General features: G+C 34.5%; 1 protein-coding gene across 3 annotated transcripts in view; it reads right to left on the bottom strand.

Annotated features, from left to right (window-relative positions):
- The window catches only part of LOC138700255 (neuropeptide CCHamide-1 receptor-like), a 215,896-nt gene that overhangs the window by 35,332 nt on the left and 161,911 nt on the right, over nt 1-18,653 (bottom strand). The window contains exon 1 of one of the 3 annotated variants that reach the window (XM_069826750.1): nt 10,612-10,754. The exons of the other annotated variants lie outside the window; for them this stretch is intronic. The gene's annotated coding sequence lies outside the window, so the exon portion shown is untranslated. Of the gene's footprint in view, nt 1-10,611; nt 10,755-18,653 lie in introns of those variants that run through there. 3 annotated transcript variants of the gene reach the window in all.

Below are 18,653 nucleotides of genomic sequence, written 5' to 3'. Positions count from 1 at the left end.
GCAGGTAACCCGGGTTTGAGTCCCGGTCGCATCTGGGATTTTTCATTGAAAAATCTATAATCATATCATATTACATTATAACAAGGGTTCAGAGCCATAGTGGGCCAAGCGCCATTTATTAAAAACGGAGAAAGCAAGGGTTAAAGTTAAGCGAATACTATAGTTTAATGAAGATTGCCATATCATTTAGTTTTAATGTGTATACTTTATATTACTTGTTATATGTTTCCATTGAATTATGGCAATAACTTCATTTTAACCCTTGTTTTCTACGGTTTTAGTAAATGGCGCTTGGCCCACTGTGGTTCTGAACCCTTCATATTACAGTACATTATAAAACTATCTGATAGGTCGTCGACTTGCTGGAAGGAATAAAACGAGATGGCTGGAGATCGCAACGGGCCAGTGAGGCGGAATATTAGCACGTCAATGATGATAAAACTATTTGAACTTTTGCATTTACGTAAATTTAAACCTTCTTTCGTTAGTTATATTACTGTATTTGAGTCGGGAATACATTGTACTTACACTTACTCGTATATCAGCTTATGCATTTAGTTTTATTCCTATGAAAGTTAAACTAAATTCCAAACGTCTTTTTAATTAATGTGAGTCAGCTTTGATGTTACTTCAATTCATATTGAGTTTTGTTGAGCTGCAAAGAGAAGTACGCAATCTAAACACAACAGTGCCAACTCAATCCCTTCACACGCCCTCATGACTCCAAACTGGATTCCGCGTCCCATTATATTATAGACATTGATGTGGCTCTCGCTATAGAATTGATTGTAAAATCGGCAAAGCATTCCAATGAAACACAAATCCACAGAACTTAATGAGTTTAACAAGCATTATAAAAGCGCTGACCTCCAACAAGCTCTCACTATCCGGACGGATATCGAGTAAGTACAGCAACAAATTGCTTAACCAATAAAATGACGTTCAGATTGATAAAGCCAATGAATTTATAGAACGCTGCGTAAAGTGATTTTGAAATAGTGCGAAAACAGATAGTTATTACTGATAGACAAGAAGATACACGACAATGAAAACATGGATGTCCAGGCCATAGCATAGGGGAGACTGTTGTACCTTTAGCATAGTGTACCTTTGAACATTTTTTGTATTTTATTTTTTGCTAATACCTAGAGGACTCAAACTGAAGTAGATTGTAGGGAAAGCCACTAAGTAGATCTGGTCGTAGTTTTGGTTTGATTTATTGGAAAATGTGAGTTCTGTGAACGAAAGAATCTTTTTTAGTACCAAAAGTAAACATTTCGTTCATTGATATATGTTATCTAACATAAAACCCGATATGTTACCATTCATTAAGTAAAATGTGTTCCGTATCATCTGGTGAGTAATAAGATATTTTAATTTTAATGATTTATTCGATTCTCTAGTTTTGGAAGCCTATTTGCTTAAACGTGCACCCTCTTGTACCTTTGAACACAAAACATCTTGTACCATGGAACATGTTCCAAGGTACATAATACTATTGCATTTTGTCCTTATTTTATTTTAAGATCATATCACAAAGTAAGTCCGGAATTAAGAAGTCCCTCAATTGATCCGGATGCCTTGAAGAAAGCTGTTGAAGCAATTCTTGTACCTCCAGGAAATAAAATCTCAATCAGAGAAGCCTGCTATGGTTTATGATTGCAAATACATTTCAAATATGATAGTCAGTTCTTACAACTATATTCCCACCTATATTACATGTGTTCCAACTTACAAGAGGGTATGTTCTAAGGTACATGAACCTGTTCTACCTTTGAACATATTACATTTTATTTTTTCCATCCTTAGTAGATGTTTGGAACAGGAAAATATATACACGAAGTTGTAAAGGAATCTTCAATGATTATTTAAAGTATTTTTTAATTTAAAAAATATAATTTTCCAAAATTAAAAAAAAAAAAAAATAAAATGTGAAAAGTGTTTAACCCTTCCCAGCCCAATGATTCCATATAGCATAATACACTTTACCTGCTCTGAGAATGTATGTAAAATGCCAAATGACTCCATTTGTTATCATAGCCATATTCTTAGTTGTTTTTAAGATAGCTGGCACCCCTGAAATCCCGAAACAAAACACTTTCGGGCAGCGTTTCTCCTTCATGTCAAAATATTTTTTTTAAATTTTCAATTTAATTTGGGCTGGAAAGGGTTAAAGGTACAACAGTCTCCCCTACAGAACAGAATACTAGTCGATTCGCTATATTTTTTTTTTTCACTGAAGTCGCCAGTGTCGCGCGGTAACCATATTGATAGAACCCAACACTGCATTTGCACTTATCATTAGGGACCGGATTTTTATGTATTTGCGTATTATATTCCTTTCAACCTAACAGTATATAAATAACAAATCTTTGCGAATCTTGTAATTACCATTAATATATTAAAATTTGATACTACATATTTTTACATATCAGTTGGTAGAGCAGCTGGCTACGGACTGGAGGGTCCGGGGTTCGATCCCAGGTGGTGACAGGATTTTTTCTCGTTGCCAAACTTTCAGAACGGCCCCGAGGTTCACTCAGCCTCCTATAAAATTGAGTACCGGGTCTTTCCCGCGGGTAAAAGGCGGTCAGAGCGTGGTGCCGACCACACCACCTCATTCTAGTGCCGAGGTCATGGAAAGCATGGGGCTCTACCTCCATGCCCCCCCAAGTGCCTTCATGGCATGTTACGGGGATACCTTTACCTTTTTTTACCCCATATTACATATTATGGCTTGGTATTACATAAATCTACATATTTAGGGGTTTTATTCATTTTTACTTCTTTAAAATGAAAAAGAAAACTGCTGCTGGGGAAGTTTACAATTTGAAATAAGCCTTTTTACCTACCCTAGAAAGGATATATTTCGGGACGAAACATAACATCTAAGTTCCAGGAAGTAAAAGAGGCACTCACCCTTTACCGCCCACTGTAAATATGAATGAACAAAAGGCAACCTTTCTCATACAACTACTCTGTATTGTACAAATCAAGAAGGGAATAATCTCATACGCATAAGCGGGCGACGTAGTAGTAGGGTCTAAAGACCTTACAAATTTACAAGAAACAATAAACATCATGGTAAAATGGTGCAATAAAAACAGATTTGATATAAATGTGGACAAGACAGAAATGATGATACTCAGAAACGGCGGAAGAGCACCAGAAACAGTAGAAATCGTTATGAAGAACAGAAAATTAAAAATTGTACCAGATTACAAATATCTAGACTTAAGAATACAAACCAGCGCAGATACTGATATTAAATATTTTCATGATTTTAGATATTTTGGTACATATTCAGCTTATTTATCTTACATAAATATGTACATATTTCACACCTTGATATTACAGAAAAATCCGGTCCCTACTTATCATGTAGCTTTCTTTCTTTTTTTTAACCCCTTCAAACCTGATGTACATTGTAGTGTTTTTTTTTAATGTCTTCGATGCTTTTAAATATTTTGAAAAATTCAATGTGACAGAAATGTAGAATATCATTTTTGAAACATTTCCATACCAGACTTAAAAATAAAATTTAAAAATTTGGGACCCTAGTGTCCCCAAATTTTGATTTTCTGTGAAGATTTGATTTGGAAGGGGTTAAGTAGGTTATTTTACGACGCTTTATCAACAGCTTAAGTGTGGACTGTAGCTTTGTAGCGGGCTTATGTGAGAGCGGCAATGAACCTGCGGGTCCCTTAAAAGTCATTTGTAATTATTATTATTATTATTATTATTATTATTATTATTATTATTATTATTATTATTATTATTCTCAGACTAGGCTCTTAACTCCCGTGTATTCCCGGTGCTAACATATGGTAGCCAAACCTGGGTCCTCACAGAGAGACAAAAGACGAACATCGAAATATGCCAAAGGAAAATGGAGAGGAAGATAGTTGGCGTTTCACTGAAAGACAAGGTCTCCAACATGGCACTGAAGAAAATTACAGCTTCTGAGAACATCACAGAAAAAGCCCTTATAACGAAGTGGAAGTGGGGTGGTCATTATTATTATTATTATTATTACTATTATTATTATTATTATTATTATTATTATTATTATTATTATTATTATTATTATTATTATTTCATTGTTTTTGTATTGCTATTATATTTGTTGTATATTTTTATACTAGTCGAATAGACGAGAAGGGCTTATGGTTTTAACTATACCAGTAAAAGTAAATCAATTAAATAAATGAACAGATAATTTAAATTGTGGGAAAGTTTTATCGTAGTATCAGTCTTTATCATTAGAATGCATTGTAAATAGTCACGGCCGACTTGATGCCCCCTTCGCTTCTTTGTAGAAGCGAAGAGAGCATCAAGTCGGCCGTGAAACAGTATATGAAGTACAGTTTTGAACGTCAGTTGTGGCACAAACAAGATGCAAGCGTTCGCCGATTGTATTTGTGGCACGCGCCAAACACGACGTCACGACAATATAGTCAATGAACAACTAATGATTATAGTGTTTCCTGCTAATTTTGTGTGCAGTTTTTGTTTCAATTCCTGATAAGTCGAAGTTTTCCCAATCGATAGAGAGTCACTGAATAACATATTATTAAGAAGAACTGGTGGACTTGTGTTGGAATCTGTTGGGATTCAGTAAGACTGCCTTTACAGTTGTCGTAACATTATGAAACCTGAATTGAATTAGTTATTTTATAAACTCCGTAAGTCACGAAATACAATGTTTTGGGGGAACACAAAAAACTGTTTAAAAGGAATGCATGAGTTAAAAACTGGAATATTTGAAATGGGAAATGTTGGTAAAAACATAACGAATATTTCTGAATTCTAAAAAATATTTTTTTTAAATAGAATATGACTCAATATTCATGTTTGAAAATGTTTGACTTATGGAGTTTCTCTAAATCTGTTAAACATTTAACAAAACAATATCTCTATTTCATGGAATAATTGAAAATTTGGTTAAAACATAATACGAATTTGTTTCTCAAAACCAGTATTTAGAAATTGACTTTATAATTGAAGAGTTCAGAGCCATAATGGGCCAAGCGCCACATATTAAAAACGAAGAAAACATGGGCTAAATTTAAGTGATTACCATAATTTATTGTAACATATAGCAAGTAATATAAAGTATGCACATTAAAAATAAATGACATATCAATCTTCATTAAACTGAGGTATTCAGTTAACTTCAAACCTTGTTTTCTCCGTTTTTAATAAATGGCGCTTGGTCCGCTATGGCTCTGAACCCTTCAATTTTTCTTCATGTGGACAAATTTTACTCTAATCTGTGTGAAATGTCACTGAGGACATAAATAATAGAGTTCTGCATGAAATAATCTAACGCAATAATACATTACACAAAAGATAACATTGTTCTAACAAATAAAAAATTCAGATATAAAATAATTAATTTACTTAGGCTATAGTTTTGTTCATTCTATGTCAACCTTATCACTGAATTATGGGCCTTCTACACGAAAACTAATTTTGAAACGTACATGCCACAACAGAAATACCGTTTGACGTGTGGTATTTTCCTACAAAATAGTATACCTGAATATTCCGCCTGTGAAACTGAATAAAACAATCATCCCGTTTAGCTCTACCGTCAAAAATCTCGGAGTACATTTCGAATCTAATCTCAATTGGGATACGCATATTAAATATACATGTAAGAAGGCATTCTCTATTCTCCATTCACTAAAAAGATTGTATCATTATCCATCTAAATTAAAACAGACGCTGGTACAGACACTCATTCTACCTCACTTCGATTATTGCGACGTTTTGTTCAGTGATCTCAGGATTGATTCCGCCCAGAAACTACAGCGTGTTCATAACGCGTGCGTCCGCTTCATTTGTAATGTTCGATACTATGATCATATCTCACCTTCTTTCGAGAAGTTATCATGGCTTAGGTTACATGAGAGGAGAAATCTGCACTCACTTTCTCTCTTATATCGAATTATGCACTCTTCATCCCCCTATTATTTATTCGCTCGATTTCATACTCTCTCTCGCTATCATAATATTAATACTCGATCACAACGCGATAACACGCTAGAAATTCCACTTCACGCATCGTCTCTGTATTCCTCATCCTTCACTGTTGCTACCTCTCGTCACTGGAACTCTCTGCCGCCTGAAGTCAAGGGCTGCCGAACATTGAATTCTTTCAAATCAAAGTTAGAAAATTATCTTATGACGAGTTGCCAAACTAACTTACTATTATGACAAGTGTTGTATTGCATGTTTCCACGTTTTCACATTTTTTTTATGTTCTAATGATATTCAACTTATTTTATATTTTTGTTTTCATATTTTCCGATAATGTTATATCTCTAATGTGATAAGTTGAGCTATATATAATCTTAATTTTCCTTATTGTGTGTACTTAGAAATATTGTATTCACTGTATACTTTGTACTGCACTATTTTATTACTAATATTACTATTATTATTATTATTATTATTATTATTATTATTATTATCATCATCATCATCATCATAATTATTAGTCTACTATTCTTATTTTATTATTATTATTATTATTATTATTATTATTATTATTATTATTATGAATAATTGTCTTTTTTTTGTATGCCTCATTTATTTTGACCTGCTGTTCACATATTATTATGCTTTTTTCTTTCTTTCTGTATGTTATATATTATGTCCGATTTCTTCTTATTTGTTGTTTATTTTTTATTATTATTATTATTATTTTATTCAATTTTGTGTGTAAAATTGTAGTGTAATTTGTAAATTTGTAGTGTTTTTGTAACGCAGTCTTTACTCCTGGTTGAGTGTTAGAGAAGGCCGTATGGCCTTAACTCTGCCAGGTTAAATAAATCATTATTATTATTATTATTATTATTATTATTATTATTATTATTATTATTATTATTATTATATCTGTCCCTATAGAACAGGAATTAGTAATAACCTCAATTTTGTTAAAATTTGAAACTTTGACTTATGGGGTTTCTCAAAAAACCGATTCAGTTGTGAGCCACATTAGTGAGTTCTGTGGTTTTGATTAGTAAATATGAAGTCACGTTTCGAAATTATTTCCAACTGAATGTAGGCATACTTCGCTTTAACATAAGTTATTCTGTTATTAAATTATATCAACGGTGGATTCACCAATTATAACTTCATCTGCCTGTTCGACCTCCTGTTTACCAGTATCGGTCACGCTCTGAATCTCCATCTAAGGCAGAACATCTAAGCAAATTGCTTCTGTCCATCACTTCTGCCTGTGTACACAGCACGCAGTATGGTTCACTGTTGATGCGAATTCTGTGCAGATGTTTGTATAGGCAATGATGTCTAACGGTGAGCAATAAATTTCGAACTGTAATTCTCCTCGACCAGACCGCAATGTTGGAAATGTCTTGTCTCCATGGTTTGGTTGACATGCTCTCTCCAGTTCGAATTTCAATACCGCTCTAAATTATTTCTGTATAGCCCTTTATAATTTCATGGGTTGATTTGATCTTTGAACACTTTTTAAACCTTCTTCAGAAGCTTCTTAACTAACTCATTCTTTCATATAAGTCTACGTAATAATGATCTTCCCCTTTCTGGTTAGATATTTATTCTGGAAAACTAAATATTCTATCGATACTTCTGAATATGAGAACATGAATTCCTTTCAATTCTTTTCCTGTATAATAACAATTGTTTATGAGTAGGGGACGCTGTTTTACCTTGAACAGTGTACCTTTGGACATTTTTTGTTTCTAATTGTTGGTGCTACCTAGAGGACTCAAACTGAAGTAGATTGTAGAGAAAGCCGCTAAGTAGTTCTGGTCGTAGTTTCGTTTTGATTTATTACAAAGTGTGAGTTCTGTGGACAAAACAATTTTTTTACTATCAAAATAAATATTTCGTTCATTGTTATATGTTTTCTAACACGAAACCCAATTGTATTTGTTACTATAACTTGTTATTTTTCGGGATAGAAGAAAAAAATAGAGAACAGAATATCGATACATATGGCAAGATATTAAGAGTGTGTTGGGAGTGTTTTGGTATGGACGTGAGCGATGGACAAGTACAGGATGCATTTAGAGTAGGAAAGAAGCAAATACAAATTACAGAATAAGTTAGGCCAATATTAGTAAAATTTAAGAGTGTGGTTATGAAGGAGAGGATTACGAAGAATAGGAGGATGCTAGGGAACACAACGATCAGAATAGATGACGACTGGAGCTACGAAGTGAGAAGTAGAAGAAGAGTTTTAATCCATTTTCTTAAAGCAGCACGAAAAAAATGGACAATTCGCGAAACTCATCAAGGCCAAAATTAAGATAAACAATTTGGTTTTTAGTGTAGAGGAATGCTTAGTAACGTTAAAGGAACCGATCGTAGACTCAGAAGAAAACGAAAGGAACAGAAAAATGTTTAAAGAGAAAATCAAGAATATCGTATCTAAAGGCGAGGTTAGTGACACAAGTGTGATGAGTGTACGCGAGACAAATGCAAACGTGTTAAACTCAGCGAAAATTTCCGGAGAGCAGACAGTGACGTCAACTGAAGAAGAAACAGGAATGACGCGAACTGGTATTCATCAAGCTCAGCAGAACAAGACCTCAATGCAAGCGAATGGAAATACGAGTAGTGGACATCAGATGGGAGCAATTCCGAAGCGGGTGAAGAAACTAAGATCTAAATCCAGGCTGACGAGAAGTAGAGTAACGCAAGTAGGAGATAGTTCAGGGAGCGGTGATGAAGGAAGAGGGGAAAACAAGGTGAAAAAAACAGTATGACTTAAGGAAATGGTGTGGAGGGGAAATAAATCATGAGAAAAGAAAACTAAGACCTAAAAAGTAGCAATGTGGAAAAGTGACTAGTGAAAAGTGCAAATAATTAGAGATGTAGAGTGAGGGGAAATGTGTCATACACGAGAGGGGATTACAGTATTTTTTGTATAATGATGGATTAGAAGTAAAGTAGTGGAAGAATTGATGACAGACAAGAAAAGACTAGTGGAAGAATTGCAATAATAAATTAAAAATAAGAAATGTCCTTATTGACTTGTACGAGAGGCGTTGTAAAACGGTGAGACGGCACTGTATACTAATAATGTGAAGTGCCACCTCACCAAAAGGTATATTGCTTAAAGACAAATATATATAAATTCATTCATTCATTCATATGTTACTATCAATCAAGTACTGTGTGTTCCTTACAATCTGCTGAGCAATGATATAATGTTAATTTCCATAATTTATTCGAACCTCTAGTTTTGGCAGCCATATTTGTTTAAACGTGCACTCTCTTTTACCTTTGAACACAAAACATCTTATACCATGAAACATGTTCCAAGGTACACGATAATATCGGTTTTTGTTTTTCTTTTATTTTAAGTTCATGCCACGAAGTAACTCTGAAGTTAAGAGGCCCCCAATTGATGCGGATGCCTTGAAGAAAGCTGTTGAAGCAGTTATTGCTCCTCCAGGAAATAAAATCTCAATCAGAGAAGCCTGCTCTGGTTTATGATGGCAAATACATTTTAAATATGATTGTCAGTTTTTGCAGCTATATTCCATGCATTCCAAGGTACAAGAGGGTATGTTCCAAGGTACATGAACTTGTTATACGTTTGAACACATTACATATCCCGTCATTTTATGTTTTCCATCCTTAATAGATCTGCAAAACAGGAATATATATACTGGAAGTTGTAAAGGAATCTTCAATAATAATTATTTCAAGCACTTTTTAATTAAAAAATTTAATTTCCCATAATTAAAAAAATTAACTGTGAAGTGTTTCAAGGTCAAACAGTCTCTCCTACAATGTGAAATATCTCGACTTTCCTATCAAAGTCCGAAAAGTGTACTCTCGTAGATATGCAGAAGATAAAGTTATTACCGGGGCTCGGGAGTTGATGAAATAAAATTCTTTTTCTGAGAAATCACAGACAATACAGGATGGAATACAAACTCGTTTCACTTTAACAAGAACTAATAAGGTCTTTTTTTCCTGTTTATTGGTCATATTTTAGGAAATGTTCTGCTTTTTTATGCATTTCCCCCCTTTTTCTGCTTATGAACAGACATTTCTTTTACCGTGTAGTCACAGTCTATAATGGAGACCTACTGCAGACTGCTTACGCAACTCTATTACGTCTCACAAGAATTTTCCTTATGGTTGCATTAGTCTTGACTCCAGATCACGTGTGTTACGTGCTTCCTCCCCATTCAACGCAACAGAACAAATACTGCAGCCACAGTGAACGAAGTCAGAATATTGCATCTCACAAGTGAAGACGTAAAAATGGCGAAAGTAAAATAAAGAAGACATGGTTTCTTTCTGCGACAGTTAGTGACTGAGATCGATGACAATGTATTTTTCACAGATAGATGTATACTAATTTTTTATATTTTATTAATAAAATCGTAGTAATTTTTTAAACTTTATATAATATTTTCAGAAAGTGACTTTCTGGTTATAAACTTCCGACCCCTAGTTATTACAATAAATATAAGAACGTACATTTACACACCGTTTCATTTGGGATCTACTGATGGGCACATTTTTACTTTATTTTTTGACATCATACCATGTGAAAGGCAATATGTTTAAATTAACTTAAATTTGGCTGTTGCTTACCTTTAATTTGTAACTTAGATATGATTTCCGTCGCTCTATTTCAATATGGTACTGGATTTTCAAACTCTTTTTTACATTTTATGTTTTTATGCACTGGTCACCTGGTATCTGTGTATATTTTCTTAGCAGCAGCAGCTTCACTATCTTCCTCCAATTTTCAACTAGATATGAACTTGTTTGTAACACTTGTTATTGCTTCAATACGGGTTGTTTACACCGCTGTCATCATACGTCATAGAGCCTGTTTTGTGTCATGCAGTAATGGGAGCTTGACAGTGGTGTGTTTGTATTAGAAAATATGTTTGTGTATTTTATTTAGTATCATCGACTGCAGCCCCATTTATATACAACAAACCTTTCTTCATATATCCTAAAGATTTCGATGGTAAGATAATAGAGATAATGCCCAATACAGAGAAGTCCAACATACGAAAATGTCCATATGCTTTTAATGTCCAGGTACGAAAAGGTCCAATGTACTGAAAAGGTATGTTACATAATGACAGACGTAAAAATGTTCAATTGCCCATACAGTAATTAAGACCAATGGCAAAATGTTCATGTGGTTGTAATATCCAAGGTGTGAAAAAGTCTAATTTATGCACCTCGGATACGCAAGGCAATATAATTTAGTCCGCGTCAAAATTTTCAGGTTCATCCGGATTACTGAGTAATTATTTGAGATGATATGAAATTGTTCTTAAATAGCGAAGTAAGCTAGTTCAGCTTTATATTGTTGGTAGTTGTTTACTAGAACCTTTCATTTACGGCTTTTTTATATTAGTATGACCTGCAAGTAATTGTAAGTCCACGGTTTCTGTATGACTTTGTTGCTGTTTCAGATGTTCAATAAAAGACTATTATATTTACTGTTATCGTATATTGGACTTTCACACGTATTGGACTTTTTTAATATCGGATCTATTGTATATTGGACCTATCACATTTTGACCTTTTGCTTTTTGGAAGTTTACTGCTTGGACTAAATTCTTTGGACGATTTTTTACTTGGCATTTTCTGTCTGGGGACATTTTATATTGGACGAAATTACCTGTAACGGATTTAGAAATAGGAAAACTGATATAAACTATTTGTTTGTTCGAGGATATTTTTGTCATAAAAATTACTCTGTTATTTGTATTCATTTGTTAGTATCAAGGCATGAAATTTATACATATCAAACTCAAATGTAACACCTGCAACAACTTCTACATAGGACAGTCAGGCAGATCATTTCAAACACGTTACAAAGAACACATCACAGCCATAACAAAATTACAAAACACCTCCACATAACTTATGCAGAACATATCACAAATGCCAACCACACCTACAGAGACATCAACACAGACATGGAAATACTGCACATCCAACCAAAAAGCCAGAAACTCAACACACTAGAACAATATGAAATATACAGACATACGAAAACACACCCCAACACACAACTAAATTTCAAAACACATACACTCTTTGACTCTACACTACGAACGCACCCACACAGGAAACAACAAGAGGCGCCAAGACCAACAACGACCAGTTCTGAAGATGACCCATAAATGGAAACATGTAAACAAGGTACGTTAGAATTTAACACAAGAAAGTCTTATCATACACATTCCGAAGTGAAATTTATATAAAACTGGCCCGCGGTAAAAATATATATATACATATATATATATATATATATATATATATATATATATATATATATAAATTTCTATGTATAAGACTGACACCGAAATACCCTGACAATGCAGAAAACCGTGATTTCGAAGCAACAATGAGTTATTAGATATTAATTAATATTCTTCAAAGAATATTCATTGTTACAGACCCATAATACATGTAAATATTACAGATCCTCCGGGCCAGTTTTATTTTTCCCACCCTGTAGTACAATACATTCTTAGATGAACTAGTGTTGCGTGTGCGATATTTATTGCTTCCAAACCAAGTCGCCAAAGTCTGCTAAGTATTTTCTTGTTTTAAACAGTATTCCAACTCTCTTCTCTCGCGTAACCAAATCGAATATACGGCACCGGGAGAGGTTCTTACCAGAGGTACAGCACAGCCAAAAATCATAACAATTAGTCAATTTTTCCAGATATTAGTTAGTTATACCATGTATTTGATATTCTATAGGCCTATCAAATAATTATATTGTGGGATCTTGAATGATAATACTTAGTAAGTTAAACTGAAATATGGACCTGGAATGAACTCAGTAGCATGAGTACTACGTATAATATTATGAAACTGATCTATATATAGAAGTGTTGTAAGACAATAGTTAGGAAATAAATGTAAGACACACGACGCTGCTGTAAAATGAATCCGTGACGCAACAGCTCAAGATCATCATCCAACCAGTACCAGGGTTATTACGAATGAGCAGCATGATCGTCCACTTAGACGTTATTGCTGGTTTTCGAAACAGGATTTCACTACCTACAGTACCTCCTAACAGTAGCCCATAACGATGTTGGGTGACACCGATCCTATACACTGGCTGAAATTTCATGAGAAAATTTCTTCTTCCACGAGGACTTACGGAGACTGTAAATTGTCTCCATAGGTCAAACAATTTCGTAAATTACCTCCTATTTACAGGATATTAAGGTACGTAAATTGCCTCCCGTTTACAGGAGCTACGGTACGTAAATTCTCTCCTCTTTAACTGAGAGAGTGAACCTGCATCCCGTTTGTAAATATGCAACTGTAATCAATATTTCCCATATTACTGGTACGGTTAAAAATGTGGTTCAATATGATGAAAATATTGGTTGGCTTCACTTAGAAAAATTTTGTCATAGAACTTAAAATGTGTTTAAAAAGTTAAATACTGACTCTTTAAACATGCAGGAATTTAAAGCAAAAGGTCCTTACAAACTCAAGTCGAGTAATCTGTCCTTGCCGAAGTGCAAGTATTTTATTTTGTGAATATAATGTTTTTTTGCGCAGAACAGATTTATTCCTTTATCCCAAACTTCTAAGGGACACATTGCGTCCCTGTATTTGATTTTAAGAACTTCAGTGAAATGATAAATAGGGCAATATGAATGACTGGCATTGAAAAGTCTTAAGTTTGCTATGAAATGACGTCATTTCAGCCAATGAACAAGTAGTACGAGATGGCTCAGTGACGGATTTGAAGATTAGACGTCCTAGGGCAGTGGTGGGCAAAATGAACGCAACCCACAAGACAGGATTTAAATGGCAACTACATACTGTGGGAGGGGTTGCACTCTACAGTGCAGTGACGGATTTACAGACAGTTGCGCCACTACACTCCTACCTGCCATATGTAATTAGAATAGTCCATTCACGTGATATTTAATTCATCATTTTTCAAAGCAATTTCTTCGAAATTGGGATTTATATCTGTGCGTGCTATTTTCAGTTGCGCAAGGAGATGAGCATCGCTTAAGCGGGATCTGTGGCTGGACTTTATAAATTTCATTTTAGACAACAGCTGTTCGCATTGGTAGGTTGATGAATACATATCGTCATTTCCCATAACTATGGTCCTGGAACACAACTATGGTCCACGATACAACCATTCAAAGATCATTGTAGAAGTAACATAGGCCGTTCGTAGATAGCTGCAGTGACTTGAATTCAAACTACAGTACAGCAAAAATATAGATAAACGAGGTACTACGTTATGGAATACAAAATTTGAATAGTTCTATCGTGGACAATAGTTATGTTCCAGGACCATATTTATGGGAAATGACGGTACTCATTATTTTTTAAGCAAACTGTCTAAGCAGTGGATATGTAGTACTGGACATCTTTTAAAACATTTTAGCCCCCGGTAGATCTTCACATTCTGCTTTCAAGAAGTCATCATTCTGCAAATCCGGTACCTCTAACTGCAATTCTGGGACAACATTTTCAATTTAAAAATGAAAAGGAGTGGCAAAAATATTGAAATCTTTCTCTATCCTTTGAAAATCACTGAATCTGTGTTCTTTGAACTCGTATAACAGGTGATCTGTTTTAAGAATGTACATATTTAAGTTCGCGTCCTGAATATTTGTAACCAATCCTAAACATGAGAAATGAAAGAACCGCCTTTTTTGTAAGTGTAAGTGTGAAAGACTTTGTATCACTAATGAAGCTCCGAAGTACAGCAATCCAGTATAATCCACCACGTACATGCGCAGTATTTTCATGGAGTGGGGGAAGGGGAAGGTAGGGGGTAAGTTTGATGCTTTGCTGAGGTCTGACGTCACTGCGGCAATGCCGCAAGAATGCCCACCATTGTCCTAGGGAAAGTAGAGGCAATTTACATAAATATCTCTAGTAAACAGGAGGAAATTTACGTACTTATCAAAAGGTAAACAGCCCTCTTGGAAGATATTTACATCACCCCAGGACTCAAACCAGAGCTCATTCAGTAACGCGAGTTCTGGCATAAGCCAGTATTACTTAAATTGAAAATTAAACGATAAATTGTAACAATATAGACATACTGGATTTTCCACGAACAACAAATAAAATTATGGAGACTATAAAAAATTTGTAGGGGAAAATCGGGTAATATCGGACAGTGAGTTTCATCTACCACACGATGATAGTACCTGACTGACATGGTTACGTTTCTGTGATGTCGCATAGAGAAACGTAACCATGTCATTCAGGTACTACCATATGGTGGTAGATGAAAGAAACGCACTGTCCGATATTACCCGATGTCCGATACTACCCCACTCTCCCTAAGCCTACATTAGATATTTTTAAAATGTAGGCAATCTACTGAAGCAATGCATTGGTTTGGTGCAGACACTAGAAACCTAATGTACTGTTTACTGCTATGATGATGATGGTGAAAATGACGACGATAACCATGATAATGATGGAAAAAAAAGAGAAAGATGCGGAGGAGGAGGATGAGGAAGAGGTAGAATTTGATTAAAAAGGCTCAAACAGGCGCAAGCAGAATATATTGTGTATTGGCAAAAGAGCGCTTTCGATTGAAAACCATTCGTAACGTTACACACAGGTACATGATTTTATAGTATCGGTACAAAATCAAGTACAATTGACTTGAAAGGATTTCGCCGACAACTCCTCTTATATCAATATTTTCACTCACTGTCGCAATTGCTGTAGGATTGAATTCTACATATGGGTAGTTGAATCTCTCACCGGTGCAAATACATTGTTTTCATTCTTTTTTTGACGTGAAACGTCTGTATTCCACCTGAAAACTGGAAAAATCTGTAACACTTTTCTATAAGAGGAGTGAAACAAAGTTTCCAAAGTTGATTATAGGGACTGCAATATCGCTTATTGAATCGACCAATAGATTGCAATTTCCAAATGAAATGTGTATAAAAATATGATGAAGTGATACGCTGATAAGATAGCAATCGGCCGTACTGGGCGAGTACACTTGTACTGGGTGGGCGGTTTATCTATGAAACGTGAGCGCAGCATGTAGATCATGGGCTGGAGCTCCCGGCCGGCCAGTTGTTAAACGCGCGGCAATAAAATTACCGACTAAAAACACTACTTGAAGTTATGTACACACCCATGTCATGCAAGGAGATGCTGGAGCTGTCTACTTTTATTTTTTACTCATTTCTGGCATCTGCTTATTAACGTGGCCATCCATGTAGGCCTAAGTGGGACCAAGTTTTTATTCCACAAAAAAAAATGCTCCGCAATGCATATTACTCTAAATTAATTCATAAAATCTACTCTTAAGTACTGGATCAACCAGTTTAAGTTCATGCACCACAGTTTTAACTTAAATTTCTCGTACGGGTGTAGGAAATTCATATTTGCTGTGAAAGACGCCGAAGAGGTTTTAAGAGAAATTTTTAGATGATAGTCTATCCTGCAATGTCGTCCAAAGTTTATTGTGTACTGTACGTCCTATTTTTAATTCCTTAACTTGAACTCTCCCATTTTAACGATATTTATTAACCAAGTTACGAAACGGCGCATCATGTAGACACAAAATCTTCATTTTTTTCTTAAATGAACGCGCGTTTTAAACTTGATTCTTTTAATATTATTTCCAAATTACATGCGCACGCGCATGGAAAATTGAACCATGTAGATGCATCTTAACGGAATACATTTTCCACGCACAAAAAGGGTCTTTGGTGAGGATGTCAAGATAAAACTTGCTTTCCAAAAACCCTGGTTACAGCATTGTGCTCAAAGTAAAAAAAGGTATTTCATTCATTCATAATGTTCCGCCCAAGGGTAGGTCTTTCACTGCAAACCCAGCTTTCTCAAATCTTTCCTATTTTCTACTTTTCGCTTTGTCTCCGCACATGATATATGTATCTTAATGTCGCCTATCATCTTATATCTTCTTCTGCCCCGAACTCTTTTCACGTTCACCATTCCTTCCAGTGCATCTTTCAGTAGACAGTTTCTTCTCAGCCAGTGACCCAGCCAATTCCTTTTTCTCTTTCTGATCAGTTTCAGCATCTCCTTTCATCTCCCATTCTTTCGAACGCAACTTCATTTCTTATTCTATCTGTCCATTTCGTTCTTATGTAATGAAGGAAATTTCTATAGCCTAGAGCAGGGGTTCCCAACCGGTGTGCCGTGCAGCCCCATGGAGTATGTCGCGAATTTTGGAACTGAAAAATTAATTTCATGCTATCAAGAAAGTTTCTTTACAACGCATTTTTTATTTACAACGAAGTCTTTGAGACAGACTTTATCAACGAAACGTGAAAATCTGCAATAGTTCTCAGTTAATTTTTCTGCCTGTCGTTAATTCGAGTGAAAGTGAATACCTGAAACAATGCTTCGTAATTCGTTTACTCTTCCCACTTAGTAAAAAATATAGTTTAGAATCATCAGAACATACTGGTTATTTTCAGTATATACGTATTGTATTGTATTGTATTTATTAACATTCCATGGTATTCATACATTGCTTTACAGCTAGAATATGGAACAAGTCAAAAAACTTAATACTATTATAAAGTCTTAATTTATAGTCACGTCTAGATGATATATATATATATATATATATATATATATATATATATATATATATATATACAGACGAGATTTACAATATAGTTTACTAGTACAACACATAGTTTTAGTATCAATTTCATGAATTCACTTACAGAATAGAAGGCGTGAGAAATTAGGTACTTCTTTAATTTGGCCCAAAATAATCTTATGTTTTGAGTTTCATGTTTTATATCGATAGGGACGCTATTAAAAATTTTTACTGCCATAATATAACCCACTCATTTTTGATAGCACTATAGACTTGCCGATGGAGTGTGAAAGTCATTTCTTTGGCGTGTATTTATGCTATGAACTGTTGAATTAGTTACAAACTTTTCACGATTACATACGAGGAACATTATTAATGAAAAGATATACTGACAAGCCATGGACATTATTTGTAGTTTTTTGAAAATAGTCCTACAAGATTCCCTAGATTTGGCACCTACTATTATTCTAATTACTCTTTTTTGTAATAGAAATATACTATTACTATCTGTGGAATTTCCCCAGAATATTATTCCAAAACTCATTACCGAGTGGAAGTATGCAAAGTATGTTGTTTTTAAGGTAATGATATTTACTATCTTTTGCATAGTTCTAATAGCAAAACAAGCTGAATTTAGTTTGGGGGTAATTTCTTTAATATGATTTTTCCAATTTAACACATTATCGATTTTTAAGCCAAGAAATTTTGTTGTCGTTGTTTCTAATAGGGATCTGTTGTTAATTATTGCGCTAGAAGTTTGCGAGGTTGAATTTGCACAGGATTTAAATTGAATTATGTATGTTAGTTTTGTTACAATTTAATACCAATTTATTGACTGAAAACCAGTCACATATTTTGAAGAGAATTTCCCCTGTTGAAGATTAGAATGTGTTGGAGTTATTGGCTGTAATTATTATACTTGTGTCATCTGTAAATAATATGGGATGACCTACATATTTTATTAGGGGGGCAAGATCATTTATAAACACTAGAAAAGCGGTTAGTAGTCCGACTATTTTATCGCAAGTGATTTTATTTAGATTTTATCATGGAC

This window comes from Periplaneta americana, chromosome 5, assembly GCF_040183065.1.
Source record: "Periplaneta americana isolate PAMFEO1 chromosome 5, P.americana_PAMFEO1_priV1, whole genome shotgun sequence".
NCBI lineage: Eukaryota > Metazoa > Arthropoda > Insecta > Blattodea > Blattidae > Periplaneta > Periplaneta americana.
The sequence above is the reverse complement of the archived record's forward strand: the minus strand, read 5'-3'. Positions and strand labels throughout refer to the sequence as shown.